Source organism: Budorcas taxicolor, chromosome 11 (genome assembly GCF_023091745.1).
Source record: "Budorcas taxicolor isolate Tak-1 chromosome 11, Takin1.1, whole genome shotgun sequence".
NCBI lineage: Eukaryota > Metazoa > Chordata > Mammalia > Artiodactyla > Bovidae > Budorcas > Budorcas taxicolor.
In genome coordinates, this window is record NC_068920.1 from 31,717,760 (window position 1) to 31,733,065 (window position 15,306).

A 15,306-nucleotide genomic window follows, 5' to 3' on the forward strand; every position below is an offset into this window, starting at 1 on the left:
TCTCTGTCCCTCACCATCTCCTGGAGTTCACCCAAGTTCATATCCATTGCATCAGTGATGCCATCCAGCCATCTCATCCTCTGATCCCCTCTTCTCCTTCTGCCCTCAATCTTTCCCAGCATCAGGGACTTTTCCAATGAGTCAGCTGTTCACATCAGATGACTGAAATACTGGAGTCTCAACTTCAGGATTAGTCCTTCCAACAAGTATTCAGGGCTGATTTTCCTTTTACATTGACTGGTTTGGTCTTCTTGCTGTCCAAGCTCCTCTCAGGAATCTTCTCCAGCACCAGAGTTCTAAGGCATCAATTCTTTGGTGCTCTGCCTTCTTTACAGTCCAGCTCCCACAACTGAATGTAACCACTGGGAAGACCATAGACTTGAATCTTGACTATATGGACCTTTATCAGCGAGGAATGTCTCTGCCTTTCAACACACTAGGTTGTCGTAGCTTTCCTGCCAAGAGGCAGAGGTCTTCTGATTTCATTACTGCGTCACCATCCACAGTGATTTTAGAGCCCAAGAGGAGGAAATCTGTCACTACGTCCACCTTTTTCCCTTCTATTTGCCATGAAGTAATGGGGACGGATGCCATGGTCTTAGTTTTCTTAATATGAGTTTTAAGCCAGCTTTCACTCTCCTCCTTCACCCTCATCAAGAGGCTCTTTAGTTCCTCTTGGCTTTCTGCCATTATAGTGGTATCATCTGCATATCTGAGGTTGTTGATGTTTCTCCTCCTTATATTGATTCCACCTATATTGAACATAGTGTCGCTATAATACATGAGCTATTACTATAAACCATTGGGACATTAAAAAAGAAACTAACAGGACAGAGAGGATGCATCTTCTAACCAGGATTTCCTTGTAACATATTCAAAAAGGAAGCCCTGTGAGCATTTCATTAGGTTCTCAAGTCTGAGAAACTCTTTTTGGAAATCTGGTGTACATCTTTGGATACTTTGTGATTGTATTTAATTTTTTAAAAAATTTTATTGGAGTATAGTGTCTCCCCAGGTGGCTTTCCAGGTGTTTCAATGGTAAAGAAACTGCCTGCCATAGCAGGAGACACAAGAAATCCAGGATCCATCCCTGGGTTGCGAAGATCCCCTCGAGAAGGAAATGAAAACCCAGTCCAATATTCTTGTCTGGAAAATCACATGGACAGAAGAGCCTAGCAGACTACAGTCCATAGGGCTGCAAAGAGTCAGACACGAATGAGCACATGTGTACATGCCCGTATACACACACACACAGTGTCTTTACAATGTCATGTTACTTTCTGCTGTACAGAAAAGTCAGTCAGGTATATGTGCAAATATAGCCCCTGTTTTTTTGGATTTTCTTCCCACTTAGTTCACCACAAAGCACTGAGTAGAGTTCCTGTGCTATGCGGTAAGTTCTCGTTAGGCATCTATTTCACACCTAGGATCAATGGTGTATATACATCAATTCCACATGGCAGTGAATCTTGACATCTGACAAACTTTGTATGGATAGGAAATAGGCAAATAAAGTGGGAAATCATTGAAATATTTTGGGATGGATACAAGATATGATCACAAAGGAAGGGATACAGCTTGTTGTAATGGATGAGGAGGATCAAGCAGGCATTGAAGGGTGGGAGCAATAAGAAGGGGGGATAAAGGATGCAAATGGTAGTAGGCATTGTAGGTAATTGTCTTCTGTCCTTCGTTGTCCTGGTGAATGTCCAGTCTGAGCAAGGGAAATTAAAGCGCTTCACTGCCCTCTCGCAGGACAGAGTAAAGAACATCAGTGACCACTCTCGATCTGAAGCCCAGGTTCCTGTGAAAAATAAAGTCCTTCAGAGGAGTTCGAAGAAAGTAAAACTGCAGAGTACCCCCAGAGGATCCCGAGAGAATGGGGCCTACATGCCTAGCACTGACATCACGGTGGAGGACATCATGAGGTTGCTGTGCTCCGTCTCGCAGAAGAAGATTAAGGCGGCCTTCAAGTACTCCTGGTTGGGTGGCCTAGTTACTGGGACTGTGGCCTTTGTGGGTGGTTTGGTGGGTTGTCCAAAAGGAATAGCTATTGGGGGAGTGGCCGGGGGTTTCTTAGGTGCATGGATGACGAGTGGAAGTTTAAGCCAGTTCCTCAGATCATAATGGAGCTACCGGCTGACGAACAGGAGAGGACCTTTATCAATACCATTGCCATCCTTAGGAACCTGTCTTGGACGAGTGTTGAGCAGCTGACCATGCTGGTCATGGGCAATAAGACCCCGCAGGAGCAGCTGGTGGATATGCTGAATAACTATTTCATCAAGGAGCTGGGATCAGAAATGAAGTAGGACAAGTAGGCCTCTGCCCTGGGAAGCAGAGTCCATTTGGATGATTTCAAATTTGTTATGGTTGATGTATAATTGATTTGCAATGTCGTGGTTTTTTGTGGGGTACAGCAAAGATCATTTACTTTTTCTGCATTGATGGATGACCATCCTGGGAGTGCAGTGATACCAGGAGTAAAAGATCATTTATCCTTTTTATTCTTACTCACTAATCACATCCTTTGAAAAATTCTCAAAATTAATCAGAAAGATAAATAGGACTCAAAGAGTGGACAGAGTAGGGAGGAAACCTGCAGAATATTTCTAGCTCAGGGATTCTTTGATTCTAACATAATTGACTAAATGGCAGAATTCATATAATATAGGCATAATATACTATAAACTAATAAATGAAAATGTAAGGCAAATTAGAGATAACATTCAAGGAAGCTTGCAGTTTAATCCTTTCTTGGTTCCTTCTGATTTATCTCAAAATGTCTATTTCTTCTCCATCCAACAATATAGTAAGTTTTAGGTGGGGGCCTCATGTTTTACTCATATTTGTATTTGCATCTATGTTTAGCCCAGTGCTCCATCTGTCATACCAGTAAATAAACATTGAGCCAAACTCACTTTCTACTTACAGAGAAGAGTGAAATAGTTTATTACAAAGTGAGTTATTACTTACTCTGACATGATTGCAGGCTTATTCATAAATAATTTAGAAATTCGATTAACTATGTCCTCTTGACTTTTTAAAAGCTATTTGGTATGAATGAAACTTGGTACCAAGCCCCCTGTTATTCTCACACCCACTTAAATGGTTCTTATTTATGGAGATGATGGTGATCATGGCAAGATATTCACCTTGGGGATCTAGAGATTTTATGCCTCTGGTGGGAGCTCTTTGGGAATAGATATGCTGGAGGTGGGAACACTTTCAGAAAGATGGGGTATTGAGGAGCAGTCTCTTTCCTGCCTGCCTTCGGCTCTAGCAGGTCTTCTCTGGGTTGAGTGAGGCGGATGGAGACTAGTTTCTAGGTTGACCCCAACACTCTGCCCACACTCTGGCCTGCGGAGCTTTCCCCTCTCTGCTTCCTCCATCTCATCCCCTTCCTTTCCTCCTCTGTCACCACTTCAAGTCTCCCTCCTGATCACATGTATGCTTTTCTCTTGACCTGATATATGTCCACCCTCTTCCCTACTAGTCTCTTCCCTTCTTTATAACTGTCTCGAGAACCACTTCCTGCAGAAGCGTTTCTGAACGTGACCCCACTCAGCACAAGGCGCACTCATAGGTGTTGTTCATCACAACTATGAGTCACGTGCTCTGGGGTGGGCACGATTTAAGTGGGCAGGTGGACATTTGGTTGGACTGATTCCCTGAAATGAGAGACCAGGGCTTATGCTTCTGGATGGGGTCTCCTGCAGGGAAAAATCCACGATCTTCTTGTCATTTGGGGATACTCTGACAGCAGGCCCCGGGGTCTTCCATGGTCTCTTCTAACAGCCGTGATCATGTCGTACATCATTTTAGCACATGGAATCTCTGGATGCGGGGGAGGTGGGGGTTGGTTATAGCATCCCCTGAGGATGGTGAAATTCTTCCTCAAATCATGTATTCTCTCTTTACTGGCTTAGAGAGAGCCCGAGGACCATTTCCACCAACACTAAACCTGCACGTGTACAGATATAGACACTTCCCTAGAAGCACGTGAGCCTTTCCTGATGGGAGAAAGGGATCTCCCCCATTAACCATCAGCTGCTGAAGGACAAACTTTAAAAACTCTCATGGAGAAATGAACAGCTTGAAGGCTAAACTGACTGACTTTCCAGTGGGCATTCCCATCCTTGGGCCCTGGGGTAACACTCCCCTCCTTCCCTCCCCGCCTGACTCACTGTGCATCTTGCCCTCTCCCCACACCCCCCAGGTACCTCTTCGCTACCCCCTTCACTTCCTTATTCCTGAGGGTGGTGAGGAGTGGGTTGAGGGTGGGTGTGACTACAGTGTAGAAAAGAGAAATGAATTTGCCCAACGCTGGTTGTAGCTGTGCGTGGGTTGCAGGTAGGGGTAGATGGCAGATCAGTGGAATGGGCAGGTGGCTGTCAAGTGAAACCTATAGGTGCCCACTACTTTTCTGCGGCTGCCTCTGATCCTCATGCCCCATACAGCACGGGACACGGCACCAGATGGGCCAGGATGACGGCAGACTGCACCAGCAGCCGCGCGGTCCAGAACCATCACCGCCAGGAGGACACACTCGGCAGAGCCCAGCGCCAGCGATGCGCACAGCTGCGCCAGGCAGCCAGCACGCTCCAGCCTCAGTGCCTGGCGGTGCATGTTGGCCAGCAGGGGTGGCATCGTGCTCGTGGTGAAGCCCGTATCCACCAGGGACAGCTGGCAGAGGAAGCAGTACATGGGCGCACATGTCAGGAGGTAGCAGAGGAGGAGGGCGGAGAGGACAGGCTGCCGGGGGGGCCAATCAGAGAAGCCCAGCAGGAGGAAGTGCTTCTCTGTGCTGTGGTTGCCCTAAAGCAGGAAACTCCAGGAAGGCTGGGAAGGACAACACACACAGGGCGGTGCATCCCTTACAAGCAAAGGAAAACCCAGACCATGGGAGCGGGGAGGGGGAACGGATGGCAGCACACACACTCTTAGGTGTCCACTGGAGCTCATTTACAGATCTGAACCCCTAGTTTAGGAAGGCAGCCAAATATTAGTATACCCTAGTTGATGTATTTACCAGAAAATTCTGTGAGGAGGATAGAATCTCCCTCCTATAAATGAACAAACCTGGGCTCAATAAGGTAAATCATCCCAAAGTCATAGCTAGTGAGTGGCCCTGTGTCCTCAAGCCTGTTTGATGTCCAAACTAGTGCCCTTCTGCTGCTTCCCTGCTTCTGATTGTACTCCTCTGGGCCAAAGTAGAAATCTAATCTTCCTCTCACATGATAGCCCTTCAGATATTTGAAGACAGATCTTTTTTGAGCCTCCCAACCCCCTTCTTTGAAAGTGTGTTCTGCCTGAAAATAGCTGCAATGTCCCAGGCTGGTATAACCAACACTGGGTAGATCACAACTATCACCTTCTTTGTTTCAGGTGCTCTACCTCTATTAATGCAACCCAATATACTGCTGACTATTGAATTTTAATCTGTGGTGAATCTCTCTTCCAGGCTGTGTCCAACGTCCTGCTTACCATCTAGTGTGATGATCATGAGCAGCACAGATCAGCACATGTGTCCAACTCTTTGCAAAGCACATCTGTAACAGCCTTTAAATCCAGTCATCTGGGTAGAGGAAAGACCCTTAGTCAGGAGACCCGGGTTCCACTGCCTTTGACCAGTGACTTGATATGAGGAAGTCACTTCATTTCCCTCTACCTCAATATTTTCATGGGTTAAAGGAAGACTTTGAGCCTAGATGACCTCTGAGGTTCCTGGCTGTGATTTAATAAATACTTATCATTTAATTTAATTTTTTTTTGACCACACCACAAAGCACATGAAATCATAGTTCTCTGACTAGGGACTGAACCTGCAACCACTGCACTGGAAGCCTGGGGCCTTAACCACTGGACAAGCAGGGAAGTCCCAATAAATATTTTTCAAACAAACTAAAAGTGGATGCAGAAGCCTTTTAACCCTCGGTATGATGCTGAATCAAATTTCCTAATGATACAGAAACCATCATGGTTGATGTGATAGATCAAAGTCACATAGAAATCTTCCTACTGCATGGTCCCTGACAGGTATCATTATAAGGATAACATTTTAAAAGTCATATTCACTGTTCTTAAATTATAAATTATAATCTTCTATTTTTATTGTTCAGAAAAGAACCTTCTTCCCCCTAACACAACAATGTATTTATATAGTTCTCCCGTTTAACTTCATTAGGCAGAACCGATTATTAATGTGATTGAGAACAAGGATTCAGGAGTCACTGTTTGGACAATGTGGGTCTGGTGCCATCTAATGGCATAATGTGATATTGCATCTGGCATCCCAGACTCCTGACCTAAGACCTAGCAGTGGTCCACCGCGGTTATCAGTCCTGTGCTCTTGCTCAGAAAGATGATAATTATCATATTGTTATTATTAGGTATTTATATAGTGAGTATGATATCCCAGGGGTAAATTAAAGTGGCCTACACGTTTAATCTCTAGTACAACACTATGAAACAGATAATATCATTATCCTCTCCCAAATGCAGAGTTTAAGTAGCAGTTGAACCATGTCAGATATGTGGACCCAAGAGGACTGATTCAAGTCCTCATGGTCTCAACCCTGCGGTTGGATACAAATAGTGTCTCCCCAGCCTAGGTGAGAAGTCTCAAGCTCTCAGCGAACTTTGAGGAAAACATCCCCATCTAGAAATAATTTGATCCCCCAGCTGAAGGAGGTTTGCTTCCCTGAACTAAGAGCATCCTACAGGAACTCCAAGGAACTTCTTGTTCCCTGGGAACAAGAAACAATAGCCTGCCTGGAGGAAGTTTGGGGACAGCTTATGGGGTGTGTTCCTCAGTTCTCCACTAGATTTCAGACTCCCAAAAGTAGACCATAATGTTGCAGACAATTGGCCCCTAATTAGTTCTATAAATGAATGAGTGAGTGAGTGAATGTCTCTAAAGAATGTGTAAAGGGACCAAACCAAACAAAAGAGGAAGAAGTAGGGAATCTACCTGAGAAGGAATTCCGAATATTGATAGTGAAAATGATCCAAAATCTTGAAATCAAAATGGAATCACAGATAAATAGCCTAGAGTCAAGGACTGAAAAGATGCAAGAAAGGTATAACAAGGACCTAGAAGAAATAAAAAAGAGTCAAAATATAATGAATAACGCAATAAATGAGATCAGAAACACTCTGGAGGCAACAAATAGTAGAATAACAGAGGCAGAAGATAGGATTAGTGAAATAGAAGATAGAATGGTAGAAATAAATGAATCAGAGAGGAAACAAGAAAAACAAATTAAAAGAAACGAGGACAATCTCAGAGAGCTCCAGGACAATATGAAACGCTCCAACATTCGGATTATAGGAGTCCCAGAAGAAGAAGACAGAAAGAAAGATCATGAGAAAATCCTTGAGGAGATAATAGTTGAAAACTTCCCTAAAATGGGGAAGGAAATAATCACCCAAGTCCAAGAAACACAGAGAGTTCCAAATAGGATAAACCCAAGGCGAAACACCCCAAGACACATATTAATCAAATTAACAAAGATCAAACACAAAGAACAAATATTAAAAGCAGCAAGGGAAAAACAACAAATAACACACAAGGGGATTCCCATAAGGATAACAGCTGATCTTTCAATAGAAACTCTTCAGGCCAGGAGGGAATGGCAAGACATACTTAAAGTGATGAAAGACAATAACCTACAGCCCAGATTACTGTACCCAGCAAGGATCTCATTCAAATATGAAGGAGAAATCAAAAGCTTTACAGACAAGCAAAAGCTGAGAGAATTCAGCACCACCAAACCAGCTCTCCAACCAATTCTAAAGGATATTCTCTAGACAGGAAACACGAAAAGGGCGTATAAACCCAAACCCAAAACAATAAAGTAAATGGTAACGGGATCATACTTATCAATAATTACCTTAAACGTAAATGGGTTGAACGCCCCAACCAAAAGGCAAAGACTGGCTGAATGGATACAAAAACAAGACCCCTCTATATGCTGCTTACAAGAGACCCACCTCAAAACAAGGGACACATACAGACTGAAAGTGAAGGGCTGGAAAAAGATATACCACGCAAATAGAGACCAAAAGAAAGCAGGAGTGGCAATACTCATTTCCGATAAAATAGACTTTAAAACAAAGGCTGTGAAAAGAGACAAAGAAGGCTACTACATAATGATCAAAGGATCAATCCAAGAAGAAGATATAACAATTTTAAATATACATGCACCCAATATAGGAGCACCGCAATATGTAAGACAAATGCTAACAAGTATGAAAGGGAAAATCAACAATAACACAATAATAGTGGGAGACTTTAATACCCCACTCACACCTATGGACAGATCAACTAAACAGAAAATTAACAAAGAAACGCAAACTTTAAATGATACATTAGATCAGTTAGACCTAATTGATATCTATAGGACATTTCACCCCAAAACAATGAATTTCACCTTTTTTTCAAGTGCTCATGGAACCTTCTCCAGGATAGATCACATCCTGGGCCATAAATCTAAACTTGATAAATTCAAAAAAATCGAAATCATTCCAAGCATCTTTTCTGACCATAATGCATTAAGATTAGATCTCAATTACAGGAGAAAAACTATTAAAAATTCCAACATATGGAGGTTGAACAACACACTTCTGAATAACCAACAAATCACAGAAGAAATCAAAAAAGAAATCAAAATATGCATAGAAACTAATGAAAATGAGAACACAACAACCCAAAACCTGTGGGACACTATAAAAACAGTGCTAAGAGGAAAGTTCATAGCAATACAGGCATACCTCAAGAAACAAGAAAAAAGTCAAATAAATAACCTAACTCTACAACTAAAGCAACTAGAAAAGGAAGAATTGGAGAACCCCAGAGTTAATAGAAGGAAAGAAATCTTAAAAATTAGGGCAGAAATAAATGCAAAAGAAACAAAAGAGACCATAGCAAAAATCAACAAAGCCAAAAGCTGGTTCTTTGAAAGGATAAATAAAATTGACAAACCATTAGCCAGACTCATCAAGAAGCAAAGAGAGAAAAATCAAATCAATAAAATTAGAAATGAAAATGGAGAGATCACAACAGACAACACAGAAATACAAAGGATCATAAGAGACTACTATCAGCAGTTGTATGCCAATAAAATGGACAACGTGGAAGAAATGGACAAATTCTTAGAAAAGTACAATTTTCCAAAACTGAACCAGGAAGAAATAGAAAATCTTAACAGACCCATCACAAGCACGGAAATTGAAACTGTAATCAGAAATCTTCCAGCAAACAAAAGCCCAGGTCCAGACGGCTTCACAGCTGAATTCTACCAAAAATTTCGAGAAGAGCTAACACCTAGCCTACTCAAACTCTTCCAGAAAATTGCAGAGGAAGGTAAACTTCCAAACTCATTCTATGAGGCCACCATCACCCTAATACCAAAACCTGACAAAGATGTCACAAAAAAAGAAAACTACAGGCCAATATCACTGATGAACATAGATGCAAAAATCCTCAACAAAATTCTAGCTATCAGAATCCAACAACACATTAAAAAGATCATACACCATGACCAAGTGGGCTTTATCCCAGGGATGCAAGGATTCTTCAATATCCGCAAATCAATCAATGTAATTCACCACATTAACAAATTGAAAAATAAAAACCCTGTGATTATCTCAATAGATGCAGAGAAGGCCTTTGACAAAATTCAACATCCATTTATGATAAAAACTCTCCAGAAAGCAGGAATAGAAGGAACATACCTCAACATAATAAAAGCTATATATGACAAACCCACAGCAAACATTATCCTCAATGGTGAAAAATTGAAAGCATTTCCCCTAAAGTCAGGAACAAGACAAGGGTGCCCACTTTCACCGCTACTATTCAACATAGTTCTGGAAGTTTTGGCCACAGCAATCAGAGCAGAAAAAGAAATAAAAGGAATCCAAATTGGAAAAGAAGAAGTAAAACTCTCACTGTTTGCAGATGACATGATCCTCTACATGGAAAACCCTAAAGACTCCACCAGAAAATTACTAGAGCTCATCAATGAATATAGTAAAGTTGCAGGATATAAAATCAACACACAGAAATCCCTTGCATTCCTATACACTAATAATGAGAAAGTAGAAAAAGAAATTAAGGAAACAATTCCATTCACCATTGCAATGAAAAGAATAAAATACTTAGGAATATATCTACCTAAAGAAACTAAAGACCTATATATAGAAAACTATAAAACACTGGTGAAAGAAATCAAAGAGGACACTAATAGATGGAGAAATATACCATGTTCATGGATTGGAAGAATCAATATAGTGAAAATGAGTATACTACCCAAAGCAATTTACAAATTCAATGCAATCCCCATCAAGCTACCAGCCATATTTTTCACAGAACTAGAACAAATAATTTCAAGATTTGTATGGAAATACAAAAAACCTCAAATTGCCAAAGCAATCTTGAGAAAGAAGAATGGAACTGGAGGAATCAACTTGCCTGACTTCAGGCTCTACTACAAAGCCACAGTCATCAAAACAGTATGGTACTGGCACAAAGACAGACATATAGATCAATGGAACAAAATAGAAAGCCCAGAGATAAATCCACACACATATGGACACCTTATCTTTGACAAAGGAGGCAAGAATATACAATGGAGTAAAGACAATCTCTTTAACAAGTGGTGCTGGGAAAACTGGTCAACCACTTGTAAAAGAATGAAACTAGATCACTTTCTAATACCGCACACAAAAATAAACTCAAAATGGATTAAAGATCTAAATGTAAGACCAGAAACTATAAAACTCCTGGAGGAGAACATAGGCAAAACACTCTCCGACATAAATCACAGCAGGATCCTCTATGATCCACCTCCCAGAATTCTGGAGATAAAAGCAAAAATAAACAAATGGGATCTAATTAAAATTAAAAGCTTCTGCACAACAAAGGAAAATATAACCAAGGTGAAAAGACAGCCTTCTGAATGGGAGAAAATAATAGCAAATGAAGCAACTGACAAACAACTAATCTCAAAAATATACAAGCAACTTATGCAGCTCAATTCCAGAAAAATAAACGACCCAATCAAAAAATGGGCCAAAGAACTAAATAGACATTGCTCCAAAGAAGACATACGGATGGCTAACAAACACATGAAAAGATGCTCAACATCACTCATTATTAGAGAAATGCAAATCAAAACCACAATGAGGTACCACTTCACACCAGTCAGAATGGCTGCGATCCAAAAATCTGCAAGCAATAAATGCTGGAGAGGGTGTGGAGAAAAGGGAACCCTCCTACACTGTTGGTGGGAATGCAAACTAGTACAGCCACTATGGAGAACAGTGTGGAGATTCCTTAAAAAATTGCAAATAGAACTACCTTATGACCCAGCAATCCCACTGCTGGGCATACACACTGAGGAAACCAGAATTGAAAGAGACACATGAACCCCAATGTTCATCGCAGCACTGTTTATAATAGACAGGACCTGGAAACAACCTAGATGTCCATCAGCAGATGAATGGATAAGAAAGCTGTGGTACATATACACAATGGAGTATTACTCAGCCGTTAAAAAGAATTCATTTGATTCAGTTCTGATGAGATGGATGAAACTGGAGCCGATTATACAGAGTGAAGTAAGCCAGAAAGAAAAACACCGATACAGTATACTAACACATATATATGGAATTTAGAAAGATAGCAATGACGACCCTGTATGCAAGACAGCAAAAAAGACACAGATGAGTATAACGGACTGTTGGACTCAGAGGGAGAGGGAGAGGGTGGGATGATTTGGGAGAATGGCATTCTAACATGTATACTATCATGTAAGAATCGAATCACCAGTCTATGCCTGACACAGGATACAGCATGCTTGGGGCTGGTGCATGGGGATGACCCAGAGAGATGTTATGGGGAGGGAGGTGGGAGGGGGTTCATGTTTAGGAACGCATGTAAGAATTAAAGATTTTAAAATTAAAAAAAAAAAAAGAAGAAGTAACCTTAAAAAAAAAAAAAAAAAGAATGTGTAAAGGGTTCTGGGATCCTAATCTCACAGTTGCTGTCTCCTGCTTTTACATGGCAAAGACAATACCAAATTCTCTCAGGCACATGCTGACAAAATAAGAAAAAGGAAAAGCCTAGTTTTATTCTAGTCCCAACACAAAAAGGCTTTGATTCAACATTTACTCTGGAATCAGCACAACACAGCAGCATTAACTCTATTTCAATCCTAATCTTCATTTTAGCCTTCATGGACTAATGTTCTTGTCTCCTTAGCCTAATTAGATTGTATCTTAATCTCAATGTAGATTCCCATTTTAAATTTAATAATCCTAATCTCAACCCTACAAGTGATGCCAACCCTAGTTCTACTTTTCAAATCACGTATGTAATACATTTTTCTCATGATCACCTTCATCCTCTTTCTCTCAGTGGGACCTGGAAATTTCTGCTCTTTTTGTCTGTTTATCAGCTACCTATGCCCAAAAGCCCTAATGTCCTCATACGGGAAAATCCTTTCTAGAGATTCTAGGGGAAATACAACAGAGAATTAAATGAAGCAGTGTAAATAATCTGTTTTCATGAAACCTAATTTGTTGAATAAATGGTTTAACAGAGGCTCTAGGGCTAACATGCCAAATGCATTCAGTCTGTGTGGACAGTTATCTACTGGAGACTCCCGGAGAAAATCCAGCACGAGCTCACTCAGTCACAACCCTCAGAGTGTTTGAAGCAGGTTGAGATGGCCAGAGACACAATTCCAACATAAGTAACCACTACACAACTGAGTTGGGGCTCCCCAGCTGGCACCAGTGCTAAAGAACCCACCTGCCAATGCAGGAGACACGAGTTCAATCCCTGAGTCGGGACAGTCCCCTGGAGAAGGGCATGGTGACCCACTCTAGTATTCTCACCTGTCACCTGGAGAATCCCATGGACAGAGGAGCCTGGTGGGCTACAGCCCATAGGGTCGCAAAGAATGAACAAGACTGAAGTAGCTTAGCATGCACACAACTGAGTTGGGGCCAAGTACGAGGCCAAAGGCATAGAGAATGAAAGAATAAAGTGTGCAAATGTGTGGGTGGTGTGGGTATCAGAGAATTCTTCCGAGAGGTTTGAAACACAGCAGAGGGAAAAATATTAACATGAAATATTTGCCGATTCACTGTGTGGAAATGAGCTAATGTATGTTGTGCTAATGCATGATGGAAAGATGTGAGGTAAGGAGTTACACCAGGGAGCCAAATGATTAAAAAGGAAAATATGTTATTTTAGAAACATGTAGAAGCTATTGAATTGGATACAAGTGGAAAAAGGGATACCCTTACAGACAATTAAAGACTACAAGATTTACGTCCTATGAATGTGGGCACTTCCCTATCCAGTAGGACACACAAGTTGGAAGCACTTGAGTTCAGTCACTTCAGTCGTGTCAGACTCTTTGTGACCCCATGGACTAGCTCCCCAGGCTCCTCTGCCCAGAGGATTCTCGCAAGAACACTGGAGTGTGTTGCCACGCCCTTCCCTAAGGAAACCTTCCCAACCCAGGGATGGAACTCGAGTCTCAAGTCTCCTGCATTGGCAGGCAGGTTCTTTACCACTAGTGCTGCCTGGAAAGCCCTGGAAGCACTTAAAGGACCTTATTCAGGAACCTCAGGTGTAACCTCCAGTGCACTTATGAGGGGCTCACTGCACCATGAACAGGTCCGGAAGCACAAGCCCAGCTTCTGTTGTGTCCCTCCAGCACCCTCTGAAGCCAGCCTTCCCAGTTGCCCTGCCGAGAATTCATCACTCATGCCTGAAATGTTCCAGGATATGCTACCCCAGAACATGTCTCTTTGGTGTATGGGTTATTTTAAGCTAAAGGCCATTAACCCGCAGCTGTGGGAAAAGCTCTAAAACAGAGCACAGGTTTTCTTTTTATAAAAGAAATTTGCGTTCATTAAGGCGTCTCCCCGTCATGTACCTGGAAAAGGAGTTTTAACAACACACTAAGGAGAGGGAACTGGCTTAAATCTGCATAACAAACCTTAGTAATGATACTTCGTGACTACACTTTTCCCTCCCATGTGGCACTAGTGGTAAAGAACCTGCCTGCCAGTGCAGTAGATTAAGAGATGCGGGTTCAGTCCCTGGGTCGGGAAGATCCCCTGGAGGAGGAAATGGCAACCCACTCCAGTCATCTTGCCTGGAGAATCCCACAGACAGAGGAGCCTGGCGGGCTACAGTCCATGGGGTTGCAAAGAGTCAGACACAACGGAAGCGACTGACTTAGCACACACTTTTCCTGATCGCTTTCCCAAAACTTGCCTCCACCACCCAGAAGCTCAAAACCCCTTTCCTTTGTTTAGCCTAAAATGGTATAGAAGCCCCAGTTCTAATGGTCTCTCTGGCTTTCTCATCACTGACTATTCCCATGTGTGTGCACGATGCACGTGGTAATAAACTTCTGTTTTTCTCCTGTTAATATGTCTTTTGTTGGTCTCATTTACAGGGCCCCAGCTAAATAAAGAACCTAGATGGGTTCTAGAAGAAAAAGATTAATTCTCCTCCCCTCCACCCCGAGAACACTCCTGTCCTGCTTAGCTTTACTGCACTCGGTCCCAGCACAGCGCCCTCTCGCGGAGGCCTCTATGCAGTTCACGGTGGCAGCCCGTTCATCTCTGGGGGTTCCCTTCCTTGCTCCACGGGCTGTGTAAGTGGATGCTTCATTGATTAAGTATTTTGAAAATCAACCCTGCTGGTGGGGGAGGGGAGAGGACTGTCTGATATGAAGCCCACTCTCCGATTCCCCTTGGGATAATGGAACCTGAAGTACAAAGAGACTTTCCTGTTTCAAAAACCAGAGAATAAGCTCTATCCAGAGTGCCCACTCCAGTACTCTTGCCTGGAAACTCCCGTGGATGGAGGAGCCTGGGAGCCTGCAGTCCATGGGGTCGCAAAGAGTTGGACACGACTGAGAAACTTCACACTCTCTTTTCACTTTCATGCATTGGAGAAGGAAATGACAACTCACTCCAGTGTTCTTGCCTGGAGAATCCCAGGGACGGGGGAGCCTGGTGGGCTGCCGTCTATGGGGTCGCACAGAGTCATACACCACTGAAGCGACTTAGCAGCAGCAGCAGCAGAGTGGCCTAAAATTACAATGGACCGTAGGAGGAACTACAGTTGGCAGAAAGGGCTAGGTGTGGGACTACTGCTGGCCCTGAAGCATCCAGAAGCAACCAAAGACCCAGAAAGAGACTGAAAGGCAGCAAACAGCAAGCAATGCCTGGGTGATGGGCCTGGGTGGGTAGATGGCAGTGTGTGAGGCG

At 42.6% G+C, this 15,306-nt stretch overlaps 1 pseudogene; it reads left to right on the forward strand.

Moving 5' to 3' along the window:
* The first annotated feature begins 1,890 nt into the window (after positions 1–1,890).
* LOC128056790 (protein C19orf12 homolog) lies at positions 1,891–2,312 on the forward strand (annotated as a pseudogene).
* The last annotated feature ends 12,994 nt before the right edge of the window (positions 2,313–15,306 follow it).